Genomic DNA, 26,681 nt, shown 5'->3' on the forward strand with positions numbered 1-26,681 from the left:
ATTGCAGCATCGCCTATAAATACGTTCAGCACTTGTTGCTGACAAACAAAAAGTCCCTCTGCTCGAGACAGCCTGCTTACATGAACAAATCATCATATGACTGGAAAAGGCAGAAAAAAATAGCCCTGCTTTGGACTATTCTTTCAGCACGGACAGCCAGGAGCGGCGTCGGCTGGGGTCACTGCTGGCAGGACCCTTGGCTGCAGCTGACATCCCGCAGCAAAGGGGACGGGGACGGGTTTGACAGCCGAAGAAACGGAAAGTAGATTTCGTCCACGAAAACGGACAGCCCTGGGCACAGAGGCTCCCTGTGCTTCTCAGGGAAATGCGGGTGGCATCACCACCAGGGAGAGGCCCGAGGGAAGGGAGAAAAGGATGGAGCTATGCTTCACTTTTTTCTAACAGGCAGCCCGCTGCTCACGGCTTTTGTCTTCTCCTGCAGCGGCTACGTGTTAATTCAATCTATTTAGCAAAAGAGGGGAGGGAAAAACTCTCTTTCCCTTCACCCCCGGTTTCAGAATTATTGTGTCTCCCGCGGGGAAGGCTGCGACTGAGACATTCGGTTTGGAAATGACTCACTCGGCAGCTCCATGGAGCCGGAGGGGCTATTTTTAATATTTTTAAATGGAGAACTTGCCCCGGCGGCACGGCTGGGCTCGGCCCGGCCGCCTCCCGCGGGTCCCCCCGGCACGAACCCCCCCCCCCTCCCCGTGGCCGCGCTGCCCCCGCTCCCCGCTCCGCAGGGACCCCGGGGGCGTCCCCCGCACTCACCCCGCCGCTCTGCGGGGCGGGCGGCAGCGAAGGGCGCTGCTCCGTGCTGCTCCGTGCTGCTCCGTGCTGCTCCGTGCTGCTCCGTGCTGCTCCCCGCTGCTGCTCCGCACCTCTCCGCCCCGCTCCGCGCCCGCCGCGGGCTGAAGGACGCGCTGCGATCTTCGCCGCGATCTGGCGAAATTTGCCACCAACCGGCCAGGATTTTTACACTTCCTGGCTCCCGGCCAGCCCTTTTTTTTTTTTTTTTTTTTTTTTTACGATCTGCCTTCTGCTGGCTCCTCCCCGCCCAGACAAAAGGCGGCCGGGCCGGGCCGAGCAGGGTCGGGCACCCCCAAGGGGGGCTGCGGCAGCGGCTCCCCCCCCCCCCCCCCTCCCCGGGCTCCGACCCCGGAGTTTGGATTCCTCAGCCCTCGAGGGAAAGAAATCGGGGAGGGAAGGGCCGGGGGAGCTGGGGGCCCGTGCCGGGCCCGGCGGGGCGCACCGAGGGGCCGGGGGATGCCGCAGCCGCCGGCCGGGAGCTTGGCCCCGCAGCGAGCCGCATCTGCTCCCTGCGGGCTGAAACGTTCGCGGCGAGGGCGAAGTGGTTGTGCTGTCTGGAGCTTGCTGGGGGTTCGCCTTACCTTTTGGGGTTCCTCCTGCAGCCCCGTGCGGTGCGTGCTGCTCAGCCGTCGCCGTCTGCAGCAGGTATCGCTCAGGAAACTGCTGAAAAGTTCACGAGATTAAAGAAAAGGCACGAGTAGGTGCAAGCAGCAAGCAGTTGCATCGAATGCATAACTCGGGCAGTCACGGCGACTTTTGGAGAGCTGCTCCTTGGGTTAAGGTGCTGGGATTTGGAGTGCTTGAAGGGGGCAGACCGAATCTGTAAGACGGTGTCATTTGCTCCGAGTGCTTAAAAGGATTATGTGAATTAGCGCGCAGTGTTGCTGATGCCTGGCAACCCAATGCACCATTTTTGCAGACAGTTTTATGTCTTCAAATCATGATTTTACAACAGGGCTGGGTCTGGTCTGAACATCAGAAAAGCTGGTGCTACTCTGGAAGCACCGGGTTAACCCACGAGCCCATGCTGGGATCCTCTGATGCTCTGAGTCGTTCTGGAAGTAGAAGTAGGGAGCTCAGATGACACCACTCACCACACGTCCTTGTAGGAGTGGTGTTCTCATGAGGCTGTTCCTCCTTTTCCATCTCCAGATGTGTAAAACAGAGTCACTGAGGCACTGCGAACCTTACGTACCGCCCACTAGTACTGCCAGAGTTGCACAAATAGGATGTATTCTTATGAACATGAAAACTTGGAATTTGCCTTATGACAAGCTATATGAGCACATACAAAAACATGCTTCCAGCCCCAGAGCGATGAGGCATATGATGACAGCTGGTATCTATCCAGCACTTAAAGATTTAGTGCATCTGATAATCTACCAGCAACTAAAAGCACACATTGTCGTTCATTCTGTATCTGCTTTTCAAGCCAACAATCACTAATTTTTCAGAGACAGTGTTGCATAAGTGGAGTTTGAGTGGTGGTCTCCTATCTGTGGCTCGTGACAGGGCTGGGAAGTGACGGCTGCTCTGAGACTGGAGAAGCAAGGGTGTGGTTTGTCACAGCTGAACTCTTCTCCATGGGCCAGCAAAGATCCTAAAGAATTTACACATGAAGCAAACGGTAACCTCACATACCTGGTCAGTGGTGTGCTCCATCTGAGAGAAACACTGCAAGAAAAAACAGGCAAGTTGTGTGAGAAATAAACATTCAGGTAAAACCAGTACAGACCCTGGGACAGATCTCAGATTCTGACATTATGTGAGCATAGCAAAATCTCTGTGGTTTTTTTTTTTTGGTTGGTTGGTTGTTTTTTTTAGGGGACAAAAAAAGAAGAAAAAAAAAGGGCAAAAAAGCATACAATCCAGCATCTTTCCCCAGGTTTAAACTCACATGGTTATGAATCAAAACGTGAAAATACATTTCAGGTGTGGGATGAACACCTGAATGTGCAGAGGTCTGAGACCCCAAGTTTAGGAGGGGAAAGCTCTTCACCAGACCCCTGGGGCTCTAGCTTCAAGACTACCACCAGGAGACATCATTGCCGCAACACAGACTTGCTGTGACCATCCTGTTGCATGGCTGGACTCCCGCTTGTGGGAGAAGACGGAGAAAAGAGCTGAAACGATCCCTGCCACCACAACAGGAAGAAGGTGGGAGCCACTTTAGTTTACTCTTTAGGAAGCAGCGAGGCCTCTGTGTAAAGGAGACAGCCATCGTCACTTACGCAGGAGCATATGTACTGGGTAGACTTTAATACACAGCAAGGGCAGACAAGAAAGATAATTAGAAATGTTAGCACAGAAGAGAAAGATAAAAGACTTACACTGGGATTCATCTTACCCAACTTTATCTATCTAAGAGAATACAAAACCTCTTGTAATCTACTTGTCTGGGCTCCTTTAGTGAGGAAAGAGGCATGTCCAGAGGTAGTTCACCTCACGTAGGTCAGACAGCTATGTTAGGTTAAGAAGAACTGCCCTCTGGAAACATCTCTCTGCCTCAGCTGGTTATGAAAGCTGCTGCCCAAAACAACACACCTAACTTCTAAAGTTAAGTAACTCCTGCCCTAAAGCTTACCTGAGTGAGACAGAGTTGCAATGGAAGGGATCTGATGAGAAAAGAGCTATCTGCTAGACTGACAGGTGAGGAAAATGACCTTCAGTACCTCAATTCTCTCTTTTAGCTTTGGTGAGACCAAAAAGAAAACAATATGGTTTCTGAAGAAAGGTCCTCGCTTCCCACAGATAAGTGATAATTTACAAATGTCTGTTCTTAGCATTGGAGCCACGAAGAAGTGTGAATGAACTGCTCTTTGCTTTGTGTGCAAGGAATTTTCTCTTTGGCCTTGCTCAAGTCTACAGCATCATCCTAAAGAACTGAAAAGCAAGCGAACTGACAACATCAAAGATGTTGCTACTAACATTCAGATTGAACGGATATATGAAAAATAGCTACAGCCTTAATTTTGTTTTTTTTGACACTCTGCCTTGACACCACACATCCTCTCTGCAGCACACTTGATAGCAAGACAGCCTCGAGCACACACACCTCCTGCTCTCACACAGTTTGGTGTTCAATAAGAGCCAAACCACAAAAGTTGTGACTAACAGATGTGACCTTTAATTGGCTTGCTTTATAATGCACTTGATGATGGGAAGAATCCACGGCATATAGCCATCGCTTTGTGTGTGTGATCTGACAGGTCTTCAGGATGATATGCTTCCCAGAAGTGAGTTCTGGGGAAAAAAACACAGGGTGGTCTAGCAGGGCAATGAGGAGAGTCATAATGTCTGAAGAACATTCCTAATTCTGGCACTAATTTTCAAGGGTCTGAGGGCAGCATCTGAACCAGGTTAAGTGGTTGCCATCATTCAGTTTGCTCTTATTCTAGCCACCAAAGATCTCTTTCCCTTTCCATCTGCTTGGACAGCACGCATTTGCTCTAGCTGTCAAATGAGCAAGTGAGACAGAGAGCACGTAAGCAAGCAATAAAAAATTGACTTCCACTGAAGTGGGTAGTTTTGATAGAAGAGGGTTAGGGAGTAGCTACACTTGTGGTTAACTTGCAGATTCTAGCAAGGAGTGTGGGGCAGATGGCTGGGGATACTCTGGGAACAGCAACCTCCTATCCCAGCTCAGTCACTGTGAGGACAATGAGTTCAGCAGTGCTTGCAGTGACATTGTGGAAATAGTTTTAAAAATTGTTTCACCTTTCTCTTTGAGCAGCAGAGAGGAAATTCCATGTACCAGAGATGCTATGAAGCTCAAAGAACTCATGCAAAAAGATCATTTTTTTTTTTTTAGTTCTTTCTTAATATTAATTTTTATGGTTTCAAACTTGGTGAGGAAAAGGGAGGGAAACATCTCCAAGGCGCAGGGTTGAGAGTACATTATTCTACTAATTTTACAATTCAAAGCTCTGGCACAAATGAGATTCAGCAAACAATATGTAATTCCACAGAAGAAAAAAAAATGCATCTCTATTACATCTGGAGAGAAATAGTTCAAATCACAACTATTCATTGGGAAGGAGGATTCTCAGAAGCTGTAACACCGAAAGTGACCTAGAATAGCAGGACAGCAGACAGTAAATTAGGCATGCCTGTAATATGAGATGATGGGTGGATTGGGGGTGAACAGAAATAACAAAAGAACACAATGGGCAGTATGCTTCATAAACAAAAACTGTAACAAAGGCCTGTGTTAGTGGTATTATAGTATAATCCCCTGGAATATTGCATTCAGTTCTGAACATCTCATCAGAAGGACATTTACAAATATAAAGGAACACATTTTTAGAAAGTAGAAGTGATAAGGACTGATTTACAGACATTGTCATATGAGCCGAAAGAGCTAAACACATCTGATTGTGCTGTGCACGAGCTATAGGACACAATGCTACAAAAATCAGAAGTGGGATAAGGCACTGTGGGAGTTTGCAGAAGTAAGAGCACTGTTATTGTGAAGAAGAAGAAAAGAGGATGAAATGAGACACCAAAGATTAGGATAAGTACTGTTACAATGACTTGGCTATAAGATCCACTACCTGGTAGAGTAGTTGTTCAGGAACACTTCTTCTTGTGGTATTTTAAATAAGCACAATGCTAGTGTTTATGCCTTGGCTTACCAAGCACAGTGGGCTAGTTGATCTTTTACAGAGGAATTTTCCATCTCCAATTTCTGTGTTTCTAAAGCTTACTCTTCTGTAGAGTGCTGTTTGTCACGTCAGTGGCAAACCTCCGACAGAGAAGACAAACAAACCAGCCCTCGGGGAGAGAAGATCTAAATGAAGAAAAGAACTAAAGCATGTTTGTGTGTGATGCTTTACAGTCATACCATGAATCATAGTCAGGCAAAAAGAGTGGCAACAAGCCTTCTTCATACTGACCTCTGTTAGAAATCATAATATAAATTTCCAAAGAGGACAAGCAAGCAGAACAAACCCTTCTTTCCATCTTCCTGCTTTAATTTTTCCCACCCCACTCCCGATTTTGTCTCTTCAGCACCTCCATCTCCCTCTTGGCTTTCATCCCCAAAATTAGTAAACTAAATGTTTAAATTAAGTACTTAGAATCCTACACATCCACCCTAAATCCTCTCAAAAATCTAGTTTCTATACCCTAGACCTGAGTGGTATGTAAAATTTTCAAAATGCCATGTTTCAGTCAATCCTCAGTCCAGCTCCCATCACCTCTGAAGCATCAGCCATTTTTGAAACACACTGCTGTCCTCTTGTAAAATCCTTTTGTCCTGCATGTTCTGTCTCCTTAATTGCTTCATCATTTTATCTTCCTGAAGGAGGGTCTTTTGTTTTGGTCACTCTTCCTTCATCTTGTCTCCAAGTAATTTCACACACCAAAAAAATTAATTTCCAGTGCATGGCTGTACTCTCTACTTTTTCTAGTCTATAATAATATATATATATATATATAAGATATGACCCTTCTGCCCCCTTATTTCAGACCTTTCCTCTCTAGATTCTCATATTCGAGCAATGCCTACATTTTCCTGATACTTTGTGTGGTTTCTTTCAAATAATGTCCTTATTTATTCACAGAGCAATGCATCTTGGCCTGACTTGTCACTTCATATCAAAATTACTGTGATACCTCCTCCTTCAGCTTTCAAAAATGATACGGGTCTTCACTCATACCCACGCAGAGTACTGCTACAAACATCATTGCCCTAGCCTCTCACTTCAAGTGTGATACCTTTTACTTTCCATCCCTCTCTTGGATAGTTCTCTACTTATCACCACAGCTCTCAGCCCCTGCCGAAGAAAGTCACCGCTGTTCTGCACACTCTCTCCTTCCTCTGCCTTCTGACAAAGCTGGCAAAGAGGAACCAAGCTTGTAACAGTGTCTCTGCCTGCCTCCCTGAGAACTCTTTGTGGAGGTCCCATACCTCACTTTTACCCAGTCCAAATCAACTATTTTCCTGTAAAATTAGTCAGAGCTGGTGAGTGATACCAGCCTAAGAGCCCAGGAGAGCTGAGATCCTCAGCGTGTGCCCTTAGAGCAAGGAAGACCCCAGAAAGCAGCGACACAAGTTTCTCTGCTGCTAGCACTACCTGCTTGTGAGCCTGCTTTATGGGGCCACTTTCAGGTCATTCAGGACATGCCAGTTGTGACAGTATAGAGGTCACTGCAGCAAGTAATTTTGGCAAGGTGGCCAATGGCTCGGGTACCAGCTGTGAAGGGTTCTGACATTTCATGTATCAGCTGTCTGCTGGCAGCAGCTTGAGGTTATATTCTCTTTCAGAGCTGCACACCCAAGAGTATGCACATGGTATAAGGCATGTGGTATAAGGCATCTTTCTTATGGCAAAACAAGTGAATCACTAGGTGTTATATGACTCTTACTGGTGAACAAATGCCAAATCACACAGTTCTAGTAACAAGAGGCTTCTAAGATGCCTTCCTGTATTCATCCCTGCTTTGCTGTGATTCATCTGTTGGTTTTTGGTTTGTCTTTTTTTTACTTGCCACATCTTGCTTGCTGACCATGCTATGCTCTGTGGGTATAAAATGGCTGAGACAGAAGCATTCCGATGTGGTGAAAGCCACTTACTGTGGGTAGATCGCTCAGTCAGAAATACAGATTTTCTTCCTTAAAATGTCTAAATGCATTCAGCACCATCGCTGTGCTTTAGTGTAGCTCTCAGAGCCAGCTGAAGTCAATGATTCTGTGTGAACACAGCAGAAGGACACATCCACCTCCTGAGCTGACTGGCACAAGGAGCAGTTTAGTCAGAGGCCAAGAAGAAATCATGTGTTGCACCAGAAGTGATCAGAGTGGCTCTGATGTTTGTATTTTAGCCTTCCCACAACCGGTGGGATGATGGGCAGACATGCCTTTTCCACTCTGAGCAGGTTTCTCATCTGTTGTCACGTGGCATGTGCTGCTGAACTAGCACAGTCACTGACAAATCATCCCCACCTCCCAGGGATGACTGGAACTTGCTTGATAATGGGAGGAACTACAAAACCCAGCCAGGTGCCACAGTCTGAATTTACTGGTTTTCAGTTCAGTGCTTATTTACTCTTCTACTCTTGACTCCCACTGCAAATGCCAGGTTCTTTCTTCCAGACTTAGCAGTACTACTCGAGCTAAACTGGACAATGCCTTTAGTAACTAAAGGATCTTAGTTTGTCTGTCCAGGAAGGGGGTCATGCTGTGGGGGAGAATGCTGTGGTGGGGCACAAAAGGGAAGAAGAAAACCCTTAGCAACTCAAAGAGAAAGGGACTATCAGAGTTAGTGTGTTGTAACTCTGCAACTATACCCCCTTTTCTTGACCAGTTAAACTCTATGTATATAGATACTCTAGAGTGGCGTAGAAGTGATGAGTGAAGCTATATTTTAAGTTTAAAGCAGAGAGGCTGAGAAGGCTTGGTGCACAAACGGAGGGATTTGAATGACGGACTGCATTTGAATACACGGAATAAGATGCAAATACCCAGAATATACACGGCTTGTGATAACTACAGGGATGGTCAAGTGAAGGACAGCTCCAAGGAATATTCCTCCATGTTATCAGACACCTCTGATCCCAAATTATCTATTGGTATGAGATAGCTCTTTCGCAGCAAAAAGCTATAAGCTATACCAGTGTAGCTGAGATGGGTAGTATGTGTAGGGGAGAAAGGATATAACATGAAAAAAGAGTTACTTCACTTAAATGAAGGTGCAGAATGTGCATCAATCTTCTGCGTATGAGAACTCTGTAAGCTAGCAGGGCCTGTGTGCTTGTGGAACACAGCTTGTGATTGCAAGGATGAATGTATTGAACTAGAGAAGCCCATATGCACGTATTCGTACTGCATATGAGCAGTACTGTACGGTGGCCAAATGGCTGTGTGTACAGACATGCTCTCCTGCAGAGAGCTTACTTGGGTGTTTGAGTACCAGCTGTGGAATTTGTCTAGGACTGTACATTTGTGTAGATGAGAGTCGTATCCTAACCGTGCCAATAAGAAGCTGGGCAATGCGGTTTGTCACATCTCCAATTCTCAGAATTTTTCTCAGTCTCTCAGGTTTTTGATTTATTTTCAAAAACTCTCCACAGAGGCTGTTCTTTATGTGAAACTTACCCTTGTGCCAGGCAAGACTGGAATTTCAGCTATTCATAAAGGAAATCCAAGTTTGTGTGTGTGTGTGTGTATGTGCAGTGGCAATTCACTAGAACAGACATAAGGCCAACAATCAGGCTTTGCAACCAAAAAAATACAACAAATAAAACGGCCTCCCTTCCCCACCATTTGCACACCTTGCTGAAATGTGTGAAATACAAAAGGCAAAACCAGTTCAATTAGACAGTAATTTACTCTGGATTATCACTCACCAGTGCCAAGTGTACTGTGCCCTGAGCACGTGTCCTCTCTCACATCCTCTTTCTGCAACACAAAGTGCATCTGCTGAGGTCACAGCTAAGGAAAGGCACAGTCCTGAACTGTGGAAAAAATACCTTTAATGAGACTTCAGTAATGCAATGCCTGGGCTAGCGCTACATCACAGGTCACTACGTCTATCAAGTAGGGCACATATGTAAAGGGCAACAGACTGATGTTCACCTGCACCTGGGAACATGCCTAGTGAAGAGATACTGTGTCAGGCTTTATCTAGTGCATGGGGTTGCTCTGTGAGAAAGAGGTGATGTTCCGGCCTACACAGGATTTTTGAAGTGAAAGGCAAAAGTCAAAGGTATGCAGTTACATGTCATCAGACAGATCGACTTTCACCACGAATGATCAGCCTGTTTATAAATGAGTAGTTCTATCAATGACAGAGATTCTTGGTTAGTCTAATTTTGCTGTCATTACAAGCAACTGAAAATTGGCAACCTATCTGACTGCACAATTCTCAGCTCAGGCAGGCTATCCGGGACCCCAGGTACCTTGTGTTTAGTTACTTGGCAATGTAGCATATTAATGACCAGAAAGGATCTCCATCACTATTTTTACCTGTGTTAGCCAAATTAAAGCTAGCAAGGGATGTTCTTTGCTCTTCATTCACTCCTTCTTTACCATTGCAGACATATTTGAATTTATTTCCACGTCCGTATTGTCCAAGTCTGTGAAGGGCAGATGTCTTGCTGAGGAAAATTCCATGGCACAATGATGGCACCTGATTCTGGGAGGAGGCAAAAGGAAATAACTGGGTTAAGATGAGATAAGAAATGTTGTCGCCAAATATGTAGTCACAGCCTGAACTGCAAAGACGGTGAAGTTGATTCTAACTGACCATAATCCAATTCCATATTGTCCCCTTCTTTATACATACAAATCATAAAATTAACCCCAAAAATTCTGCAATAAATACAGAAGCTTGAGCAATGAATTCTTCTGTCACCTCCCTTACCGCTGTAAGAGACATTTTGCTGACAGAAAGGTATTTTTTTCATCTGATGAAAGTTCCAGTAGGCAGCAGTGCTCAGGGGAAAGAAAGCCTGTGCGCACAGGATACAGGCTGTATGCACGTACCTTCTTGCGTGAGCCTGGCAACAGGGAAGAGAGGGCAGAAGGAGCCCAGATTAGCAGCTGACCCTAGGAAGATGTGGATGCTTATAGTTGCAACATGTTATTACCACTACAGTGAGCTTCCAGTGTTTACTGTACACATACAGAACGCCATGCAAGGCGGTGGGCTGTTTGGATAAATAAACAGAAAAGGCCAGGGTCCGAGTCTGACTGAACAATAGACTGGGGAGAATGTGAGCCTCCTCTTTAACTGGACTTCCCTCCAGGAAACCTAACTTGTAATAAAATCCTCCTGTATCCTGTGCCCTAGTCTGGGGGTGACTCAGTTCCAGCTAATCATGTAGATTGTATTTGCAACAGATGAATGCATGCTGCTGAATGCAACCAAGAAAGTATTCTGGAAGAAATGTTCCTGCACTAGTTGAGAGGAGAGTTGGCCTTAGCATTTGGGAGAGGTTCATCTTTTCCTCAAGCCCCCATAAACCTGACTGCTTCTTTAGTCAAGACATGTACCAGACCTAAAAAATTCAAAAATCCTCTCCTGCTCCTTTATCTTGAGAAATAGGAATGGTTTTACAAACATGGGGAATCTCATGACTCCAAGGGAAGAAGAATTTTAGAATTTGAGTCCCAAGATGCTTGGGTTTTGAACTGCACAGTATTTGAGGCATACCTATTTGGATTAGAAATCTGTCTGGTTCTGAAAATGAAGCTTCTCTTGGACATCTGAAAATCTAAGGCATCCATTTTTCAAACTATGGCTTTATGTAAGCTGGCCACGAGAACAGAGAGAGTTGGGACAGGAAGTTTCTAACTCAGAATCAATACCGGAGCCCAAGCCTGGACCATAAGAAAAGCAGTTCTCAACCTTTTGTAATTAACAGCCCAACTAATTTTCTGGAAAAATATAACAAGGGGGGGACAGGAAACCTCTGTAACATTTTCTATGCTGCTGGTATTTAGCAATCAGGAGATTAATAAATAATGTGTTTGACATCTATTTAATAAAATGCTATTATTTTAGAAAAAAAATTTACATGTTGTAGTTGTAGATGCTTTAACTGGAGTACTGATAATGCAAACTGGCTTTCAGTAGGTGGAAGTCAGCAAGCATTCCACTGACTACTCAAATATCTTACGGAGGGATGGTGGTCCAGCGTTCACAGACTGATAGACACTGTTTTAGAGCATGTGCCAGCAATCTTGAAAATCAAGGTAGTTAGGATCTCTGTGCGCTTTAGTGTTTGCTATGTCACTTTAAAAAAAAAAAAAGCAAATAAGCATTATTTATAGCTGAAACTGATTAGGTCACTATACTTGCCTTGTCAGAACTAAGGTAGAATCCTTTTGGCAAAAAAAGAGATATTTTCACCTCTTTTCGTAGGATTTGGAAGTAGACTATTTCTATTTTTATATTTCCTGTTCCAGGAAGGAAAGAGGGCTTTTCTTTTTATTTTTTTTATTATTTTTTTTTACTCCAGACTTTTCTTTCCTAGTTGAATCAAACTCAAAACAGCGGTGATACCAAAAGAGTTATGCTTCCTGTTTCCTTCTGCTTAATAAGAAAAAAACAACAAAAAAAAATGAACTGCTGAAATGCAGCATATTTAATAATATATTTAATAACTAATTAACATCCCACTTTCTTCACATGCTGTTTAATATTTACCTATTAATGTAAGTCCATACATTAACTAGTATCTCAAATGATTATTTCTTTATTTTTAGAAAGGCAGACAGGAAAAATACCATGGATTTTTGCTTACTGCACAATTTTTTCTAGTTCTGCCCCCTGCTTCAATTTACTGAGTTAGCTAATTTCCACACTATATTTCCCAATTAAACATAGCAGGGAGGATCCTGAGTACTCAAAAATTCACACTGGCTCTTACTATAAAAGCAGAGGCCAATGCTAGACTAAATCCAATTTGGATTGCAATATAATGATTTTACCTAGGAGGTAGGATTTCTTATGCAATTGCTTTTTTTCCTCTCTCTTCCTACAAGTATAGCGTAATTTTGTGTGCTATAAATCACCTGACATGTTCCACTCCAGAAGTGGCTGCAACAACTGCAAGTGTTTACCAGTTATATATGTTGCAAAATATTTCTGGGGCTATAAAATAAAAAGTGTTATTATGACACCTTTTCCTCACTGTTATCAGAATCAACGTTCTCTACATTTACAGCAATGACATGGCATTTGCAGTGTACACACTACCTCATTGATGACTAAATGGAGGAACAAAAATTTCACTCAGTCCATTTCATATATGGGCAGGACGAACAAAAATTAGAAGCCTGATTTTCAGAGGCCAGCTGCAGGCTCTCACACCTCCTGTTGAAAATCAGATGAGGTTACATCTGCATTGTAAAGTTCAGTAGACCAAGAATCTGCGGAGCTAGAGTTGATGCTGAGGATCTGACATCCACACTATACTTATTGAAGGTTTCTTTAATTCAAACCATCTTCATCTGGGTCTCCTGGGCTGAGTACCTATTGAGGTCAGAGTACATTAAGTGCACTTCTTGAGAACACTTTCCAGTTTAGTTTCGCTGCAACATAATCTGTTCCATGCACTCCAAAATCAGCCCGAGAAGCAAAACAAAAAAACAGGAAATGGAGATGACCAGGAGACATGAGATCTCTCACACTAATGAGGACAAATCATAAGTAGTTCTGGCAGGACTGCTGCAACGGGATTTCTGATATTCTGTCCCACATTTACCCTAATTCTCTATAGATTACAACCACAATGTAGAGAAAAGGCATAAATGACTGACATACTTAGTTCTGCTGTTTTCAGATTGGTTATAAGCTCCTGCCTCTGGGCGCATCTCCTGAAGGACTAAGTAATTGTACTTGTCTAAACTGTAATGGTTTGTATCTGAGGATATGAGAATTCACCCTGCATCACTTCCAGACACGCTGATTCAGAATAGCTGGTGTCACTAAGTTGACTTAATACCAAAAACCTGGGCTTGTGTTGATTTAAGCGTTATGTTTCCTGGTGGAAGGAATTTTTCTTGGAAGCATTGCTACAGCTCCATGGTATTTGTGCTACTGTATAATGAAGTTGCATAACATTACATCACTCTATATTGGCAGAGTATCGTGACAACATGAGGATTCAGGCAGTAGTGCTCCCATGTAGCACTGGCGTGAAGAGTTACAGGCAAACCTGGAGAGCCCGTTAAGACCTGGTTTGCTCTGCTATATTTATATTGCCTGGTGTAATCACAGGTTTCTAAACAGACACACTGAAACTATAAATGTCAGCTACCAATGTCCAGCCTTTCTGTTGCATGAATAAATCCTCTTCCTGAGCTGACACAAAACCAGAGAAACACTCTACCAATGAAGCCGTGTCTGCAGCTGTCTTCTCTGAACTCCTGCTCCCAGGCAGTGACTGCTCTGCCAATACAATCTTTCACAGTGAGGATACATGGCCTTGGTAAAAGCAACCAAGTACCTGGTGACAGGGCAACACCAGTAGCTATAAGCCAAGGAATGACTTCCGAGAGACGATGCTAGACTCACAGGCACTGGGTTTACCCTTCAGCTAAGGTAATTTTATAACCTTGTAAGCAGATGGTTTTTACAGAGAAATATTGGGGAGTTTGGTTTAAACAACAGGCATTAAAAAAAAAAAAAGGATTAACAAAAAACAGTAACAGCAACAACAAAATTCTAGGTTCAGCTGCACCATTCTTAAGGCTGTGACACTCATCAGTACCCCTTCAATGCAATCTCTGGTACCACGAGGCATGAATCCCATTGTTGACGCTGACTTGTGGCTTCATTCAAGTGCACAATGCTGTCATTGTGGGGAAGAGGAATGAAGTCAGATTGTTTGCCGGATGTACCATTTCACAGGAAACAAAACAACAAGCACACTAATACTTAGGTGCTCTGCTTGGCATGGCAAAAGATCCAGGCTACCACATCAAACTACCTATCTGAGGTGTCAGGACTACAGATAGCATGCCCTAACAGAATGGGTTTTTTTGCAAGCTCCATTCTGCATGGTCCTTATACTGAGAGGAAAACACCACAAATAGCCATATCCATAACACATTCTGAATAAAAATAAATAAATAAACAATTACATAACATTAAATCAATGAGAACCAATGGGGACTTAGTAAACAAAGCAAAAAATTTATGCTTTCAAAAAATAAGCCATCAGTGACAGCTCCCATCTCCACCAGCTTGCTCTCTCCCCCTTGGCCAGCACGGTGACATGCCCCTCGGCCCCGGCACCTGCTTTGCTGCAGCCCTGCCCTCCGACAAAGCAGCCCTGCTCAACCTCACACAGAGTGGGAAAGTGACACCACCGATGGCCCCCTCCTGCCACCCCATGCCTTGGTTGGCACCTCACACCCTTGCAGTGCCACAGCTGCCATCCTGCATCCCCCTGGGGAGCTGGCACCCACCTGGCACATCCTTCCGTCCTTGGAGAGGCAGAGCTGCTGGGCACGGCCCTGGCCCTGCTGTGCAACCCGGGACAGCGCTGCCTGAAGCATCATGAAAGAACATGTGGGAAACAGTTTTATCTGTTTTCAGCTCCAACAGCACTAATCATTCTCATTACTCAGTGCCTGTAGCCATTGTAGAGCCAGCGTCCTCCAGTTCAGAAAATACACTTAGGTGTATCTTAGTCTACCTGGTTGTTCCCAGTCTGCTCCTTTTCTTAAGCAGGAGAGAACTTGTAGTGGTTCCTGCAGAGGAATAGCAAAATGGACATCAAAAGCTGTCAGAGACTGAAGTGAAATGAAATACTTTACATTTGGGGCAAATCTAGCTTTGTGTTTGCTTAGTAAAAGTGTAGCCCCCGTGGGGCCAGGAAAAAAAAAATCAAATATTATTCTTCTGTCTGCTACCAGGTTTCTCCATGACCCAGGAAAAGTCAACAGGGTTATTTCTGCCTCAGCTACCCAAGCTGTGGTACAGCAGCCCTGTGTTGCATTGCCAAGGGCAGTTCACACACAGAAGCTCTCCTCCACCACACTGTGCTCTCCAGGGCAGAGCTCACGCCCTGCTGGCCCTGGGGGCACTTGTGCTGGTATTTTAGCTGTCTGTTGGCTGTTCTGCTTGGTGTTTCCTGTTGCAGAACGCTCGCCAAAAACCCCAGCCTGTTTTCGACTAAAACAGTCCCAATGCAGGCATAATGCTGGCAAAAGAAATGCAAGTTTCAGGGCTCCCGTGCTTTCAAATGTAGCTCATTATGTTTCCATCCAAACCACATTTTTGGCAATGAGGACTGTGAGGTACAACAAATGCATACACAATGGTAACAGGTATTTCTTCTGGTGAAAGTTGGCACTAATTTCTGTTAAACATGCTTCATTTACTGTGTAGTACATGTTGTGGGCTGGGGGTGAAGACTCTTTCTATGTACCTCACATGACCCACTCGAAGAGCTTTCCTTAAAAGAAAGATAATTATTTTGTACTATTTCATATTTTTTATCCTATTGGTAAGAGGCCAGCAGAGAGCTAGGTGAATTCAATTTGTTTGTGGCATAATGTTTCGCATTAACATAATCTGAAGTCTTAAAGTAATCAGATAATTTCTGCTGTTCTGAGGTGAACAGAAATATAAGCACAAAATTATAGAGCTATCACAGCAAACAATGTGCTCCTAATTTATGGTACGTACCAAGTAAGGAAATGGAATTATTTCTTCTTTTGACTACACTAAAACCATTCTGTTTCATACTGCCACGGTCCTTATTCAGCCCTTATTCCCAGCGTATGTGTGCAAACAGGCATAAACCCAAAGGCTGTAGACACAACTGGCCAGCCATGGCAGGTTCAAGAAGCTCAAGGTCAGCTCTTGCCCCAGGATAACTTGAGCTAGGAGTTTCCATGACAGAGTGGACAGTAATCCACAGCATTCATCACAGCGCTAGTGACACCATGGTCACTAATAGATATTTTAGAAAAATATATAAAAATTGGCAGAAGACAATAACAAATAGACTGCTTACAGGAAGCTTCTTTTTGTAGTCTCATCTGCTAGAGGCTGGCTCATGTCCTGAAATTGTAGGTGCACAAACACAACTACATTTGTGCTATTTCTAAAAGGCCAGAGGTGAAATATCTGATATATCTAGTATATATGAAACACCCCCTCTGGGGATTCACTACCCACACCTAAGCAATAGCAGATAAATAATGAAAAATCAATTATGTTTTAAAGTGCCCTTTAATTTTAATAGTCCATGGTGATGTTAATAACAGAGGGAAGGACATTTTTACAGCATTTATCTTGACATTTACCCTTATGACGCCTTGGCAGTTTAAGAATGTGGTTGTGATGAGGTAGAGCAGAAGAAAGAAGGATATCATTTATATTCTGGTTTCTTAGTATTTACTTCTTTTCTGTTTTGAGGCATTTCTACAGAGATTTTTCTGAGAGTATGGGGTGTACCTCATCTTGTCTGGGTTTTAAGCCACCCAAAACAATTAGAGAAAGAAACTTCTTTTTGATTGTTTTCTTTTTTGTTGCTGTTGTTTCATATGTGTGATGAAGGTATTATTGAAATAAATTGAGGTTTTATGTGTTTCTTGATTATTATTTCTTATTGCTTAAACTTGGACTTCTTTGAACTAGTTGGTATATTAACACAGAACAAAAAGACAATTCCAACTCATTAGACAAAAATAAGCCCTCTGTAATTGCAATTTGAAATCAATAAAAGGCAGGAATTGCAACCAAAGGGGCCTGATTGACTCCTTAATAACGGGATATGAATCCTTTTCCTTACCAAGATGCAATTTAAAGTAATGGTGACTCTTCTGTCACCTGTTCTGATACAAAATGAGCTGATGGGGTTCTTGTTGCAGCCAAGATCACAACTTTACAGCTGTCATTACCTCACAGCCCTGCAGGCAGTCTAAGCCACAAGACCAGCCAATTTCTTGAAGCTTATAAGTGTGTGAGGCCAGCTCTCTCTGCCACTGCCCACAGTGCACCTAACAGCCTGCATTTATCACAAGCACAAGCTGAGCACAACCACATCTAGATGAAGTGGTTGAACACTGGCCTCTTCCTTGGAGCATTTTGTACAGTGCCCTGCAAATTTACAAGCGATTCACGTTACAAAAACGAGTAGTTCTGTGCTCTCTACGCCCTACATCTTGCTTTGAAGAAAACTGCACTGGTGTATTCACAAGCCTTTGCTTACCTGCAGGCAGCATTCCCATCACAGGAGGATGAGTCGGTGCATGAGAGGCTCCCTGCTGGGAGGCCCCCTGGCATCCAGTGGTTAAGGCAGGCAATGCAGAAGACAGTGATCAAGTGGGGTTTAGACTGGAAAAGTGGGAGGAAAGCAAGAAACTTGAGCAGAATAAAAATGGTTAAGCAGAGATTACAGGTTGTATTACCATAACCTTGGTTTGTGCCTGCAGCTGACTCCAAAGGGCTGTGCTGTAGCAAGACTTTGTAATGAATACAGAATTTTAAACTGATGAAATATTTCTACAGTCTGTTTGTTGATACTGGCATCGCTGCATTCTCAGAGTCAGTCCTTGATGTTTCACTCAGTTCTGAAGCCTAAACTGGCTAGAGGTCCCCAGAGTGGCTGGGACTGTCTACACGGAAACTACTCTCCTGCTAGCAATGTTTTCCAGTGATAGGACCTACTAGCCACTTGCCTGCTGAAGGTAAGTGCCTCTGTTGGAAGAAAGAAACCATGCAACTGAAAAGCACGTTTGAGTTTTGCTGTTTTACATATCAGCCTTGAAGGAGCCCTTTCTGGCAGCTGCTGGCAGCTGCAGCTAACCAATGAACTTTGACAGGTTTGAGCCTTTCCCTTTCTGCCTTCTCCTCCATACTGGGACTGGCAGGGTGGGGCAGTGGCCACATTAAAGGGGGAGGCTGGGAGCCCATACTGGTGTTGGCTTTTGCTTCACCGCCCAACCTCAGCATGGCCAAGTCACGCTGAGCGACATCAACAGGCTAATACATTTAAAAGGAGAGAAATGTCCCCTTCCATGAATTTTAAACTTTGTATTTATCCTTTGCCAGCTCTGTGGTTTGTTTGCTTCTTTGTTTTTACAAGAGAGATTAAATGTCTCACTTTTGTCCCTGGTGGTTTGCTCCTTCTGTCTTGCCAGTTCTGACTCTGCTACACTGTCGGGGTTGCAAACACCTCGGGGAAAATGTTTCAAAGAATGCTTTAATTAGCTTTAAAAAAGCAAAATAAGCTCCACTGCTGTAACATATGTTGCATGAAATTTTCTCCCAGGAGTTTTGTGAGCATTAATGGATAGTTGTTAAGTCTGGAGGAGATCTTGGATAAAGAAAGTTGTAAAGGCTTGGTATTATGGTTGGCCAAATGCTTTCTGCTGCAAAATGTTCAGCTTCCTTTAGCTCTTATGATACTTTGCTGTTTGAACACATTCATAGATCTCAAGAACTGACACAGTCTGACCTGTCTGTCAAATTTCATAGGGACTGTATTGCAGCAGGGGGGAGAAAATACCTTAGATGAACGACTAACGTGCAGTGGCTTCTTCACAACAGTGTTAAGCTGCTCAGTTTCCAGTTTTAATACAGATAAGTGTCCACACACTTACACAGCACATGGAGAGTATCTGTTAGCACAGAGCTTTACAGATCACATCTGTCAGCAGTGGTCTCATCCTCTAATTAGCAGTCCCATCTGAAGAGTCTCAAGTATCAGCAACTGAAACTGGGAAGGCACTAGCTGCTTCAGCAGAGAGGCCAGGGAAGAAGGAATACTGTCATCTGAAAAAGATGATTGAGAACTGACTCTGAGGAGTACAAACCTGAGTAATAACCATGTGGTTTTAGTCCATCCCTAAAAAATTCATAAGAACATTCAAAATCTGCCAAGATGACAGCTATCTAGTGTGCAGAGCTGGAGCCAAATGCCACATCAGCGCGACCAGGAAAGATCTCGGTTCTACACTACTTGGACCGCTTTTAGCCACTGGAACAAATGGCAGACTCTGACAATGCACAGGGCACAAAGCCATGCAGAGTCAGGCCAACACTGCTAATGCCAACTATGTGCCTCCAATGGTTCTACCCTACTCTTACGCTCACAAAATCTGGATTCACCAACAGAAATAAATAGTGGAAATTTCAAGAGGAAAAGAGTCTAACATAGACAAGTCCTTAAGGCAAGGGTTATCTGTCAGGTGCAGTGATCAATACAGATTTTTTCCTGAATCATGCAGACCAATCAATGTCTCTGAATTGAAGAAATATGTGTCAAAATGCTAAATACAAGATCCTTGGTTTTGTGCCTGCAAAGGTTTTTAAATCAATGTACATTCAAAGATTGCTGTCGAGTAGCCTTATTTGCATAACTTTTCAATATTTTTAACTGCTTTGTTTCAAAAAGACAGCCATACTTAGTACTTGCCTGTTGTTTTCTATCTTTAAATCTCAAAATTTTTCACAGAAGTAGATACAATTAGTTTTGTGTGTCATTTACCTAGGAGAAATCTAAGGACTTTGGCAAGCAAGCTGTAACAAATCTTGCTGTAGTGTCCTGAGAAATTATAACTCCAAACCTCTCACCCTCTATAGGAAACAGCTATTACTGCAGAAGCATTGCCAGCAGGGAAGGTATGCCTGATGCTCAGATACCCCCATGCAATATCTCCTGTCCAGCTTCAGAATCACAGAACATCCCAAGTTGGAAGGGACACACAAGAATCAGAGTCCAACTCCTTGCTCTACACAGGACCACCCAAAAATCAGACCATGTGTCTGAGAGCATTGTCCAAATGCTTCTTGAACTCCAGCAGGCTTGGTGCTGTTACAGCTTTCTTGGGGAGCCTGTCCCAGTGCCCAACCACCCTCTCGGTGAAGAACTTTTTCCTAACACCCACCCCGACCCTCCCCTGTCACAGTTCCAGGCCATTCCCTCAAGTCCTTTTGCTGGTGACAAAGGTGTCCTGAAGCTGTGTCAGCCTACACTGCAGTGGATGCCGCACAAACAGGCATTTCTCCTGATGACTCTTCTGTGAGCTGGTAACTGCTGACAGGCAGATAGGTGGCCATCCTAAAATCCTGTGCTGTGAAATTCTGCAGGACTTATTTGCCTTCTGTCTGGGGAACAGAGGTTTTCTCTTGGTCACCATGTAGTCTACCTCCAGTTCAACTGACATATACATGATGCCATGCCTCTGCTGCATTAATTTAAAAGCTAAGACCTCTCTCTTCCAATTTAGAAAAGGATAAGCAATTTTATTACTAAGAATATGATTTTTCTTATGGGTATTAGGATGCTGCTGATGTTGTACCAGCTTCTAAGCTTGTGACATGAATGTAAGTAAAAGAAAAAGGTACAAGCAAAGCCCCCTTTTTCTTTTTCTCTTTTTCTTTTTCCTTTTTTTTTTGATACAAGACCATTTTTATTTTACTTTACTTTACTTTACTTTATTTTATTTTATTTTTAATCCATGTAGTCAGCCTGCAGGCTGATAACCCATGGGTAGAAAAAATGCCTCACACTGCACTGTTGGGCTCCCCTACAGGGCTCTGCCAACATGCCTAAAATAACATGGGTTTCATAATCTGAGGATTAAAGTCCTGGATTTTAACCTTTCGTGCCTGCTTATGTTTTCCAGTCTCTCTCTGCCCTTAGGCACAAGAGCTTAGGAGGACTGTTGTAGCTTCTGTTGACTGATATTCATGTAGTGGGTTAGGTGGACTAAACACAGACCAAGTCTTCTGGAAAGCTCATTGCAACTGGAGCAAAAGAAGTGAAGATAAGTATGTGAAAGTTCAATTTGTGCTAGTAAAATAATCTTACTGCTAGTAAATTAAACATGCTCTGGAGTGGTTTCTGTTGCAGAGACCAACTGACATGGGACAGTTTTCATCAGTGTGGCTCTCAGCCTCTTTGGCTGGGTGGCCATATGCATACTGCTCACTGGGGTTACTTCCTAGTCCGTGCTAACTCCTGACCCATACCCTGGAGCTGCTTGGGAGAGTGACAGTTAGTACGAGGGGAAACAATGCCAAGAACAGCACGAGAAATTTAACAGTAATGGCCTCAGGAATGTTCTTTGTCACTGTTTAGTTTACTAATATAGATGTAGCCAGACATCTAGGGGGAAATTTGCCCTACCAGTAAAACATCTAAGCATGATTCCCAGTAACAACAACTGTAAAAGAAACTTCTGTCATAGCCCTGCAATGGAAAGGCTAACATGTCCATCAAAATATAAGATGGTATAAATGGAACTTTAGAAAGTTGGAGACATTTCAGGAAAGTCCTGTTTGGAGAATATGATGACAAGCAGGCAGCTAGTACTAGTAAGCCCAAGTATGCATGCATGCTCTGTGAAAATTTCTTTCCTATTATTTGCTCATTTGTTGCTAAAGAAACACTGTTAAAAACACAAATAATGCAGAAGTAACTAAGGAAAAGATGTCTCTCACACTTTATCTCACTTGCTCTGTAATCCAGAATCACCTACTATGGAGCTCTTCTTAGGCAAGGCAGGAGAACAGCTTCACTTTTCCCTGCAGCAGAGAAATTGCACACACCCAGCAGGGTGCGGTTACACAGCACAGCCCTGCCTTGCAGCAGAAAGCCCACAAAGAAGAAACCATTGTTCTGCAGCAGATGCTCCAGTGAATATAGGCTACAACTGCAGGGAAAAGCCTAACGGTTCTTCCCATCAGAACCTTATTATCCCAAGGATTTCTCTCTGAGGGAGCCTTGAACAGCCAAAGTGAGCTAGAACTGTCAGCATCTTTTCCTGGAGTGTAAAAGGTTAAAGTTCTACAACCAAAAATTGTAAGGAAGCTAAATTTATTCCTTTCCTTTTTTACATCCTAAGGGAAAGAAAAAAAAAAAAAAAAGAAAAGAAAGAGAAGAAAAAAAAGCTGGCAGAAATGGGTTTTGTCAAGTTATTTGCTTGCTTTATTATGTCTATTTTTTACCTTGTTAGGAACAGCAAGACTGACTTTTTCCTCCCAACATATTCCCTCTCAGATACATTTATTTTGGGTGCTCGCTCTAGTTGATGGACTATAACAAAGATGACATTTTTGCAAAATGTTTATCTGTCATTGGAGTTATATAGCTATGTCTAAAAATACAAAGCATGTTTTACACTGACTTACTGAAATTCTTCCATTCAGTTTTCCATCTCTTGATTTTGTCTTGCGGTTTCATGGAATTTATTCTGTCACCATAGTTGACTTCTGTAGAAGAGAAATACTTTGGATGTGAAATACACATAGTTCTTGCAGTGCTTCATATGTGAGATATACCCAGTTCTTCCCGTTAGTTCCCCCTCCTTTCTCTCTCTTTCTGAAAAAAACAGGTCAGCAGTTTCTCTCCATAAAAAAAAAAAAAAAAAAAAAAGGCAAAGGGCAGACAGGCAACTTCCCTCCCAGTATTTTCCAGGTAGGAATATTTAATTACCTCAGAGATATTTAAATACCTCAGAGACCAGTGGAGAGAGCTGCATATGCTTCTGATAACAAGGCAATTCCCCGTGGCTGTTTCTTGCCCCATGTAATTACCCATGTTGCTCTTACAACCACATGAATTTTTGAGGACTCAAAGACTCTCATGACCATGAAGCCTGCTAGCCAGGTAGCAGTAGATACAGAAAACAAAGATAATTTGCTATTTTAAGTGAAAAGGCAAATGAATAACTATTCTCCTACTCCAAGCCCCAGGAGGTCTCCAATTCCCACCAGAAACCTCCCACCTACCCTTCCAAATTCATCCTTTCCCACCTCACCTCCCTTCTCATTCAAGTCATTCCCAGCCAAAAAGGTCACCAATCCTCTCTCCCCATATGAATTACCAGTTCTGAAATGTTTTTGTTTGTTGTTGCTTTTTTTTTCCTGTTTCTTTTTAACATGTCTGGGAATAGAGGTTACACTAGCAGCAAGTAACAAGTATGTATACCCATACGCCCACATCCCCACATTTGGGAGATGTTGAATTCGGAAAGTTATCACCAGTGTCTACGAGGCTCACAGGCTGCTTGATTATCCAGTCCCCTGAACTGTTGTTGCCTGCATAATTTTTTGTATGGATATATCTGCACTATTTGAAGGAGGACAATTTGTAGGTACACTGGCTGGCTCAACCAAGAGAGCTCCAAATCAGTCAGCACTACAGCTGTATCACCCAGGCCTAGGCACAAGTGAATTTGCCCTACACAGAAGCAGAGCTTAGTTTTCAGACTCAGTGACTGGACAAACAGCAGCCTGAGATCCAAGCCAATTCCTGCACAGAGTGCTGTGCTACAGCACCGGCAGCCTCAGAGCTCTCAGCTGGGTCCCACTGGGTGATGCAGACATGAAATCATGGAAAAAAAGGGCTGTGAGAAGATCTAGGAAGGTCATCCAATCTGCCTCATTGCTTTAACTGATGTTTTTTTCAAACTCAGAGAGAATTGCCTCTGGCAGAGCAGATAACTGAGCTGGTGTTTCTCAAAAACTTCGTGATAAGCACACTGATCACAGGACCAGCTTTTCTTACATGATGCAACCTCACCCTTCACCCTCTACTGCTTCAGGAAATCTGACTTTGGAGGTTTGGTCCTTGCGGACAGCTACAGACAGTAGCAAAGGAAGGAAAAACGGTGACAAAACCAAACCAAACCGAAACAAAAATCTACTCATCCTCAGATAAAGCATGTTTACTAAGCACTTCTGTTGGCTTCTGACCACCCATGTGCTACACAAGGAGCACTTTGATTTTGATATTAAATCAAACCTGTCATTATTTCCTCATAATTAGAAGGTTCCCACAGCGAGGAAATGACAACAATAGGAGGTGGACTGGAGAACAAATCCAACATGATGCCAGCAGTGTTCACTGGCAGGCAATATCTTTGTTCTGAATATGTGACTCACAGGTAAATGTTCTCCCTTGCCACATACTTCTTCACAGCAATAATAGTTATCTACTCCCTCTGCTCCCCGCCCCCAGCCGCCCTTTGCAGCCCTCCACCTATTTGTCTGACAAAGTTATTCTGTACAATTAAGTCTTTAACTAGGCAGTAAAATCAATCTGACTTTCATGTAAGTGTTTTAAAGTGATTGCTTTAGAAGAGCCCTGCCAAAACTTAGTGACTGTCTTCCTCAGCTGGAAATGGCATTTCAGAAGCTTTAACAGTTAGAAAAATTCTGCTTACCTCTGATTGTAGAAAATGCTAGTTTTATGGGTTTGTAAACAAAACAAGCAGGAAGAATTTAAGAGATCATTGATACAATTACAATATTAAGTGATATCCTGTATTCAGTTCTGTTTCCCTTTAGGCTTATTTGCCCAGAGATTGTAACATAGTGCTGCCTTTCTTTTTATATCACTTTCATTCAGTTTATGCTTTCACAACCTCTAAATTCACTGCTGATGTTAATAAATGCCCACATTTGTTAATGCAGGGCTTTATGTGACACAGAAGTTACATTACCTTCCTGTCATTCAGGTGACAAAAATGAAGCTACCTAGCTTCATGTGAAAGCTGAAGCAGAATCAGAAAGACACGATTCCAGTTTCCCGGCTCTTAAATCCTGACCTCTAACCACTGCTACATTTTTTTCCTTTGCGATGCAATTGTTTAGATTGCTTACTTGGCAAACCTTAAATTTTGCAAACAAAAACTAGGAGCTCCTTCCCTTCACCTTCTGGTCTGTTCTAATGTATAGCTTGCAGATACTGCTGTATTTGTGTAGGTGGGAAATGATAGCTGTGGCACCAGTGGAAGAAGGACCATCATCAAATCTTTCAGGTTCTTCCTCTTGGGAAGGAATAGACAATGTCACACAGTTCCTGTAATCTGATCCTGTGTAGCTAGTTTTCCTTTTCCGATCAGAGTAAGGAGCTATATAGTTCTACCACCTGGATAAGCAAATGGCATCCACAAGACTCACTGCCCACGTAGTCCTACCACCTAAATTCAGCAGCACATCGGTTCTCCCAGGAAGGCATCTCCATCAAGAAGACTCCATATGGCAGACCTTCAGCCTTCCATAATGTACTGCCTGCACTGGGTTAAACTTATTGGTAACACAGTGCTAGAGAAAGCAGCACAAGTATATTGCAGCTCTCTGAACTGGTCAATCATACTAAGTAATTTGAAGAGGCTACAGATGGTAAACTCATACCCCCAAAACTGTTCCCCCTGAGACTCATTTCCTGTTCCTCATGAAAAATGATAGAAAATAAAATACTTTCCCTTTAGATTCTTCTGCCCTTGAAGGTTTCCCAGCATGAGAAAGTAAAATAAGTTCCTCTGCGAGAGGAATCCCTTTTCTTTGACAAACCTGTGGAGCCCAATGCAAATGACATCCCATTAGCATTTCTTACCATGTATTATTCTGCCTACAGGAGAACAATGCAAACGAAAATGAAGATGTTTTGACAGAAAAGGTGATGAGAAAGCCCATAGATTACACAGATATCCTGGTACCAGATGTGCTGTGAATTATACAAGACAAAACAGAGACAATTTCTCTCTCGGAAAGAGGATTTATTTGAATATCTTTTACAAAGCGTAAAACGTACACAGTTTACTAAGGTAATGGTCCATATCATTGTAGCAATGCCATGATAAATCTTTTGCCTCCAGTTCCCACTGGCTGAAAATAGAGTGTTTACTGCTAAACTCTGCATCCAACAAAGGGATTTGCACTGACAGTAAAAAATTGATTAAATCAGAGAGGGAGAAGCAGAATATTTAGGGCTTACTCTTACCCCAGCGATCTCACTGTTGACACAGGTCATGACTGCACTGTCAGGTACCTGAGGCTCTGATCTCAAGCCCAACTCATGCACCATTCACATGCTACACATCCTACCTTGCACATGCTCCAGAGCAGACTTTGGCCAAATGCTTGCAGGCACTCGAAGAACGGAGGCCGGTCCCCTCAGCGCAAGCTCTTGCTCCTTGGAGCTGCACGGCAGCACTCCACAGGCACCTCGCCTGGGCCTCCACAATGCCATCCTCCCACTGCTGTCCCAAGTCATTTCCTCTCTCAGCATGGAGCAACACCATGAGTTCAGAGTGCAAGCGGCCTGCAGTCAGCCAAGGAGATGGGCGTGAAGCTTGCTGGCACCTCTCGGTGTCACCCCTACCCTTGTGGTAAGGGAGTTTAAGCTGCTACACATGGCTTAAGCTCTGTGTCTGGTTTCACTCTTCATTGCACTGAATGGTGAAACAAAGTATCACTTCATGTATTTCAAAAAGGGCACTGTAGTTGCGTGCGTCTGTAAAATTTTACACAGGATGCATGCTAATTTGGTGCAAAACATTATCCTGCATTTTAGCTCCAATAATTGTCGCAGCAGCTTGTTTTACGGACGTGGAGCTGAGGCTTAAATATTTCACAGCTTTCACTTTTAGCCTGGGTGCGTCAAAGCAC

At 43.4% G+C, this 26,681-nt stretch overlaps 1 protein-coding gene across 2 annotated transcripts in view; it reads right to left on the minus strand.

The window, feature by feature from the left end:
* The window catches only part of LOC310900068 (V(D)J recombination-activating protein 1), a 112,910-nt gene extending 86,308 nt beyond the window's left edge, over positions 1 to 26,602 (minus strand). The window contains exons 1-6 of one of the 2 annotated variants that reach the window (XM_083837382.1): positions 18,881 to 26,602; positions 17,488 to 17,612; positions 11,616 to 15,016; positions 9,779 to 9,947; positions 1,392 to 9,267; positions 772 to 942 (exon numbers count right to left, since the gene is read on the minus strand). The gene's annotated coding sequence lies outside the window, so the exon portion shown is untranslated. Of the gene's footprint in view, positions 1 to 771; positions 9,268 to 9,778; positions 9,948 to 11,615; positions 15,017 to 17,487; positions 17,613 to 18,880 lie in introns of both variants that reach the window. The other variant, XM_083837383.1, reaches the window with a different exon arrangement.
* Positions 26,603 to 26,681: the final 79 nt, after the last annotated feature.

This window comes from Anser anser (genome assembly GCF_964211835.1).
Source record: "Anser anser genome assembly, chromosome: 5".
Classification (NCBI taxonomy): Eukaryota; Metazoa; Chordata; class Aves; order Anseriformes; family Anatidae; genus Anser; species Anser anser.